This window comes from Micrasema longulum, unplaced genomic scaffold (genome assembly GCF_059751315.1).
Source record: "Micrasema longulum isolate JH-2025_06_02 unplaced genomic scaffold, ASM5975131v1 h1tg001048l, whole genome shotgun sequence".
Lineage (NCBI taxonomy): Eukaryota > Metazoa > Arthropoda > Insecta > Trichoptera > Brachycentridae > Micrasema > Micrasema longulum.
In genome coordinates this window covers 123,485-132,197 of record NW_028278236.1, presented here as the reverse complement: position 1 = coordinate 132,197, position 8,713 = coordinate 123,485, and positions in this window count along the sequence as shown.

Below are 8,713 nucleotides of genomic sequence, written 5' to 3'. Positions count from 1 at the left end.
TCACAACATATGTATGCGTTAATGGAGTGACAGTCATAATATTTAATGATAACTTCTCATTCAAATCTCAGATTCAGAAACTGACATTCTGGTTAAACATCACTTTTTTATTACTTGTAATTAATTTATGTACAGTCGAACTTGGTTACTACGAGGAAGTGGGACCGGCTGAATTTGCTCATTATAAGCATTACTCATTACACCGAAGAGGTTTTCTTAAATCCAATCACTGTTGCATATTGTCACTAAGTAAACAAATAAATATATATTTGACTCAAACAGATAATTTATAAATGCAACTACTAAGAAAAATTATAATAATTGCTTACAAATATACCACTATCTAAATTTCAAATGTAGATAGATAAACATTCTTATTTTTCCGCAATGTTGACTGTGGATAAAAATAGAGGAAACTTTTTACAAACTTGATCATTTTTTTTGCCATGTCCTATTTCACAAATAATTGCCACTTTTTCACGAATTCAGAGACACAAAGTGAACGCAAAAAGGTGTAGTGAATATAGAAGAATAAGGCTTATGAGCTACATTCTAAATTTTTTTTCAGAAAATCATACACAGAAGAATATATAAAAAGTGCGCGGAAAATTTGATCAAAATACAATTTGGTTAAAACCTAAAGGAATGGATATTGTACAAGAGATGCTCTCTGTTGTATTCAATTGCTTGTTGAAAAATGCCACGTCATGAACGTGGATGTGTACGCATGTTTCATAGACTATACTAAAGCATTTGATAAAGTACGGCACCAAGATCTTCTAGAAATTTAAAAAAGAAACAACCTGGATTTTAGAGATATGGGATAATTGGTAACCTCTACTGGCATCAAAAAGCTGTAGTGAAAGTGGATGATGAATTGACATCAGATATAGACATATGTCATGGAGCAGACTCCATTCGGCAAGGATGCATTCTGTGTCATCTCCTTTTAAATATGTACTCAGAAGACAATTTTAGAAATGCGTTAAGTGAACTACCAGACGGCATTAGCATAAATGGACAAATTATAAATAATATCCGATACGCGGATGATACTGTCCTTCGAGCAAATAGTATGAAAAGCCTGCAGCTATTATTGGACAAAGTACACATGGCAAATTTGAATAAAGGGCTAGAAATGAATATTTCCAAGACTAACTAAAAAGCCACAAAATTTCCCAATAACTTTAAAACTTGGAGCACAGATTATAGAGCAAGTCCATCAATATAATTATTTAGGATGCTGGCTGAATGATAAATGGGATCACTTTTAAAGAGATCAAAGTCAGAATAGAGATGGCGCGAGACTGCCTTTTCAGGATGCGTGGTGTTGAAACGTGGACACTCACCCAAAACACTTTAAATAAGATCAAATCCTTTGAAATGTGGTGCTACGGGAGGATATTAAAAATCTCCCAGGTAGATAAAGTCCGAAACTATGGCGTTCTCGGACGGATGAAAAAAGATAAAGAGGTACTGAAGACCATAATAGAAAGAAAACTCGAGTACTTTGGGCATGTGATGAGAGGCGAAAAATATAACATTTTACAAGTTCTTCTTCAGGGAAAGAATGAAGGAAGATGCAGTGCTGGTAGACAGCACATCTCTTGGCTAAAAAACTTGCGTGACTGGTTCCATTGCAGCACTCAGTCCTCGTTCGGAGCAGCTGCCAACAAAGTGAGAATCACTATGATGATTTCCAACCTGCATCGGGAAGAGGAAAAGTTAGAAGAAAAAGAGACACTTCGTTTTGTTAATAAAAATGTTTTTAATTCAAGGGTTAGTTTTTGACTGATCTATCATCACCCACTCATAATGTTTATTATGAATTGACCATAGAACATTTTTAAAAACTAAAAAACATTGAAAAAAACCCCAAAACCACGTCATTCGTAAACTACGTTACTGAGTTCAAAAAGCTATGATTTTTTTAGACACTAAACTTACATATAATCATAAACAAAATTTCATCACGACGCCCACTGGCATCGGTCCTAAGTTAGCCGCCGGTTTGGATTTTATTACTTACAATCTTATTTTGAAAGTTATGTTTTTAAACAATTGAAGAGTTTTTGCTCAACTGTTTACAATATTTTTGTTTGGTATATCCGAAAAGTAGCTTGTTATAAAAGTAAATAAATAATGTATGGAAAAAACCATAAACTAAAATGACAATTAATGTTCCTCATTACTCCGAGATCTTGCTATTCCTGTGATCGTTATAACCAAGGTTGACTATATATATTTTTTTGTACCATCAATGATGGTTTTAATTTTTCAGTGGTTCAATAAAATATTTATCGATTACTAAGCAATTTTTTTCACTGGTGATTTATCAGAACTGTAAAACTAATTTTGAATAATTTGGTTTTTGATTTTTTAAGTATTATTTTTTTGTATCTTCTCATGTCAAACAATTTATTTTATTTAGAATAATATTAAAGATTTCAGATGTCAATCTTCAAATCTAATTTGGAAATGATTGTTAATTTTTTTTTCCTAAGATATTATATTTGTTATATTTCGGGTTTTTATTTTACACTACCACTTAACCTGCAACATACCTGACAATTTAATCACTATAGTAAATTATATAATAACTATAGGTCGATGCATCGATGCACTTAATTTTATAGACCAATTACCGGTTTCATTGCTCTCACAGCATGCCAGGTTTGTGAGTGGGAGTGAAATGATATAATAAGAGCAATGAAAATTGATAAAACTAGTTTTCAACCCACAAAACTAAGTGCATGAATAAACCTGTTATTTTATTGATTAAAAAAAAATTACAGTAAAGATATATCAAGAAATTACTTAAAAAGTAGTAAAAGTTTAATTGATTATTATTCATACTTCATTTGGCTATAAGGTTAAGTGGAAGTTAAATCTGACCCACTTAGTCAATATATTTAAATAGTTTTATCTACATATATTATGTATATTTAAATGCCTTATTATTTTTCTATCATTATGTGTGTTAAAATAATAATTATTACAAATTATGCTAGTATATTAATTTGTTAATGTTTATTACACTGTATGCCTAGGCGTTAGGTTTATTATTAAACATAATTGTTTTATATATTTTTTACTCTATTTGTCAATATAAGGTATTCATATTATGTACATACATGTTGTGGATAAAGTATTGCTACTATTGAACATTCTAGTGTGTTGCACTATAATTTTTTTAACTCTGTACGTTTCAATTATCAAAAAATATTCATTAAAAAAATACTGCTTATGCATCTGGGCACACAATATTGATTTATGATTAGTAAATCGATTATCCTGCGTTACCACATTATTCTATATATATACTTTCAAATGTGTTATAATCATGGTTACTTTTAACTATGGCTCCTTAGCAATAATATATTATTATAGAGATTTGATTTCATATTTGGTTTTTTCTTGGATTTCATGGATGTCGCTGACAAGTTTTATTAGTCCACTGTGTTTTAAAAATTGTGAAAATAAAAATAAAAAACGTTTTTATCAGTCTCAAAGTGTCAATTATAACTTTCCTTCGTTATCTTCTTTCCTATTGACAACTTAATTAATTATGTTCTCCTATCAAAAACAATCTCCGTTTTTTTATATGAAATTAGTGGAAATATTATTTCTATTCAATTTTTGTTTTATCTGATTGTAAAATTAATTATCAAGCAATTCATTTGTGGGTTATTTTGAATTTAGTCTTAAATCCTCAGTATTTTACTAATTAAAAAACTTTTTACTGTCAATTCGGCATTGTTAAAAAGTAATTTCTCTAAGATTGTATATTTTCATAAGATGGAATATAATATTGTCTATTCAATTCTGAACTGTCTTAAATGCCAATTTTTCAAAAAGTTTTTCTTATATAATATGAATCTTAAAATTCTCTTCCTTTCTGTATAATTTTAGATGTTTAATATGCAATACTTTCAAAGTTATTAATTCATTTCTGTTAATCTTAAACGCATTAAACACTTAAAATCATTCTTCTAAACTATCCTAAAACCCTAGGATGATACTCTAGAAAGGCAATTATACTTTGAATTATTCACAGGATTTTCTCACTTTGAACAATTTACAACACTCTGGAACGTACCATTTGTGAACTTAAAAAAATTGCTCTTCTGCATATTTCATATTTTGTCATTGATTAATTAATTTTATTTATTTATTAATGCCCTAAGGGCTTTTACATATACATAGGTTATAAACAATTTACAAATATAAAAATACAACTGAAAATACTAGAGATTCAATTATTATTTTTAAAAAATTAAGAATAATTTAACATAGTTATGCAGAAAGCAGCCAGTCCACAATTTCAAAAATTAAATATTTTTGTTTTCGGGTGCAGTAAGGTCAATTCTATGTTCTGCTAAAAAACTAAACCGTTTTCATACAGTTAAGCTGTAATAATCACCTACTGAAAAAAGTGTCGATCACAAAAATGGCATTTCTCAATTTGCAAAAAACACCCACAGCACTAGAAAAATCTGACGGTACTTTAAAAATCATTAAATTATATTCTTGTTTGTAATGTAAAAAAACTAATTTTTTCATTGTTTATCATTTGTCAAAATCAAAAACATTCCAACTGTCGTGAAGATTTGATCATTCACTCATTTCATAAAGGTGCTATTATTATCTCAGTTTCACTTTTCTATGACTGGCTGCTTTATGCATAACTACGTTCAATTTCTTCTTGAATTCTAATACAGTTTTAGCAAATACATCAATTTTGTTACGATGGATAGCATTGAGAGATGACCAAATTGCTTTAGGATAGTTCTGAATGGAATAGACGATATACTGTATCTAATTATATTTATTTATTTTTTAAAGTCGTATTTACAGCATTTTAGCTGGGTTATTTCTGGTACCTCAGGAACTTGTGGATTTTTTCACATTTAAACTCGGAAAGGTTAAGAATTAATAAACATTTCTCATTTACTTTGTATGCCAAAAAGCCTTTATATATCAGCAATTAACACTTGTGCCTTTATTATTATATTATAATAAATACTTAATTTTTTTTTTGTTTAATCTCATAATTGAGATGTGAGATTCTAAGATATTCATTTTAAGTTGTTAATATTGTATTAGGTAATCGTTTTTTAAGAAAATGCAATTTTATAAGTAGATATGTTTCTTTTTTTTTTCTTACAAGTAGCTTTCTTCCTTTTTTATACATAAATCTCATTTGTTCCTCTTTGATAATGCCTTTTTTATTTTTAAAGTGAGCGTACATTCTCAATTGTTTTTAAAAAACTGATCGACTTTATATTTTAATTTTAAACTCTACTTAATTTGATCCCTTTTACAATTTCTCATGAAAACGTATTTATAATGCGTCCATTTCATTTTTTGCTTCTAATTTGGCTGTTAACCTACTCAGCCTAGCACAAAATGAAAAAGACATCTAAAGAAATATAGTACAACGAACAACGTATAATCTTGTTAATAAATATAACTCCTAAATAATAATTTTAAGAGATGTAGCTACACTCTACAAAAATAAATTTTGTTTTATTTTCAATTCTGTATTCACAAAGTAAAGTTATTGAGTACATTATAAATGTGAAAATGTATTATGCAATTATGATTTTTGAAAAAAACAACACAAACACCAAATCAAATTGAACAATGGATACTCTCAACGGATTGTTATACTTACCATACAATCTCGTTCAACTGAATATTGATTTTTTTACGCATATTAAAATATCGTAGTACATTTTTGTCAAAGTAGGGTCCTTGCTATGTGCACATAAAATTATTTACTACAATGTATATTAAGGTGGTACGATTTCTTATTTTTTGGAAATTCACTACGGCCCTATGAGGAAAACATGTTTTATGGCCTACAGTTTAATGGAAAAATAAACAAAAAAATATTTTTGGGTATAAATTGAAGTTTAAGAAGATATACTTGGACTCAAGTTCTTTTACCAGACTTATGTGTTTTTCGTTTTGATTTTTCTTCAGCTTTTTTAGAAACAGCATGGTCATATATTTACGTCCATCAAAATATACATTTTCTGATCAGAATCTGCTACAACTGGCTGAGATGATAAAGTGGTTCTTGTTATTGTTCTCTCGCACCGAATTTAAAATTCAATCAATGACGTTCGATATGTTGCTTAGAGATATAAGGCCAACATCTTGAAGCGCAGCTGACACGATAGCTATCTCTGCTCAATCAAAAGCGCCGTACTGATCTGTTCTAGCTGAAAATTCGGTCATTTCAAGTGTAATTTCTTTGAGATTTGGCATGCGCTTTCAACAATATCCGACTATTGGGAAGTCAGTACTCTCGCTCACACGCTGCTTCAGTTTGATCGTATTTTTGTCAAAATGATCTTGTGCTTAATTATCTTATCAATTTCTTTACTCGGTGCAGAAATGTCTTCCTTATGCCGCATGTCGTTTTTAATGCCAAAATACCGACCAGATTATGTTTTCATAGGTAGAAAGCATATTTGGTGGCATAACACAACCAGACCAGAAAATCGTGTCTTTTCTTAATATCGCTGATTAAAGCTGTCATAATATATTATTTAATTGATGATAATAACTTATGCATGTTTAAATCGTAGACGAACAGTCATTTAGTTTTCAAAATCATCTAACCAAAATATGTATTTTAAAAAAAAAAAAACAAAATTTAATCCCGTTACGGCAAATCTTACCCTTAAAAAATATTTTTAATTCTATTTTTCCCTTATTCTACATACTATGGAACATTTTTTCCGCAAAAGGCCATTTTGATAATTTTTTTTTTTTTTTATATACAAGATCGATTCACCCTAATGTATATGCGTAATACAATACTCCAAATTTATATTTGATTAGCACTTTGTTCAGTTTAATAAACATTTTAACAGATTATTTACATAAAAAAGTAAAGTAAAATACTGCACATTATTGATGCCATATTAGATTAGACTTAAGTGTTATATTCATTGTTCAAAAATTGTACAAAATATTTTATTAAACATTTAGTTTTTAAATATACATATATTAGTGGTGTTTAAATAATATATAATGTTTAATTTTATACAAGAAGAGGTGTAAAATACTATGGTTTTCTTTAATACTCAGCATACAATTTAGAATGTGCCTTCAAAAAGTTTATACAATATTTAATAAAACAACCTGTTCATTTACATAAAATAAGTAATTCAGCAATTTGTTTTTAGACCTATTAAAACAAACAACGAAAAAACTAGTTTTTCAGTGAGTTCATCGAATGAGTTTTTCTAAACATTTAACTATAAGACCGACTTGCCTTAAATCTTGACTTCAGATAGTTTTTATTGAAACAATTATAATTTTTATTTACTTTGATCACATTGCTACTTTTATCAATAATCATATATGTAATTTGGTATTTTAATGTAAATCTACTGTGTAAAAAAATACCATTATAATTTCTTATTTATAATAAATCTGTCGATGTATTTAAGAGATCTCTTCAAGTTCTCTGTTAAAATAATGATAGCATGGATATCAAAATATTCTTTGTAAAAAGCCATTAATATTAGTAATTGAGTCCAGGTTCATCTTATGTTAAAAAAATAAGAGGCGCTGAGAGCCAGAGAAACTTGAACAGATATTTTTTGGAAAAATGTCTTCAAAATATTGATTACTAGTTGGATTTCGATAATAATAATAATTATGGGTCCCGTGGGTAGTGTCGGGAACTCCGAATAGGATGTCCAAGATTCAAACCCCGCTCTACCACAACTCGTTTCCCATTTTACAATATGGTTATATCGCGAATAAAAGAAAATGCCCCCAAAATGAAAATATTTGGCAAAAACATATTACATTCTTTTTTTAAAAATTTTTCTTTAAAAAATGAGACTTGAGTTCCTACAGTATATTATTATTATTTTTATGAAATTTACACCTGACTTTTGGATCTTTAAGCCTCTATGACTTGCAATATAATTAGAAAACAGAAGATCTCTGAATTTTTTGTGACAATTTTTATTTTAAAAAGTCCATCTTAAATTGCCTGAAGTCATTGTGGCTTGAAACATAAGTTTTCTTTTTACATTAATTTAGTGCCAAATCTCGCTTAAGCTCCTACCCTCTCAGAGCTTCTTACATAAGTTATTAAAATTTTCAGATTAAAACATAACTTTTTATATTACATACAATTTTATGACAGTAACCTGAAATCATTACAAATTACCTTAATGTTAGGTAAGTTAAACCAATGTGATATAAAATTATTCATAATGTAACATGTAAGCATTTATTAAATCAATGAAAAATATTTTATGATTATGTATGTACATTTATCTTTAATCCAAAAATTTCTTTTAAGTATATAAATCTTTATTAAAAAAAGTGTTTTTCTATCATCCTTCTTTGCCCATTCCTTATTTAGTATTTTGAAAAATGGATTCATATTGGCCCCTTTCTTGGATACATGAGATTTCATTTCTTCTCATAAATAAAAAAAACACAAGTAAAACAGCATTCCGTTAAAACTGCTTTACCATATTTTTCATTATTAACTTCACTACCACAATTCATAAAAAAAACTTTGATTAAAACAAAACATGTAACTAACTTTTATTTTTCTTTTCTTTTCATTTTTTTTCTTTCTTTTCTTTTCTTTTTCTATTCTTTTCTTTTATTTTTCTTTTCTTTTATTTTTCTTTCCGTTTCTTTTCATGGTCATGTCATACCATATATA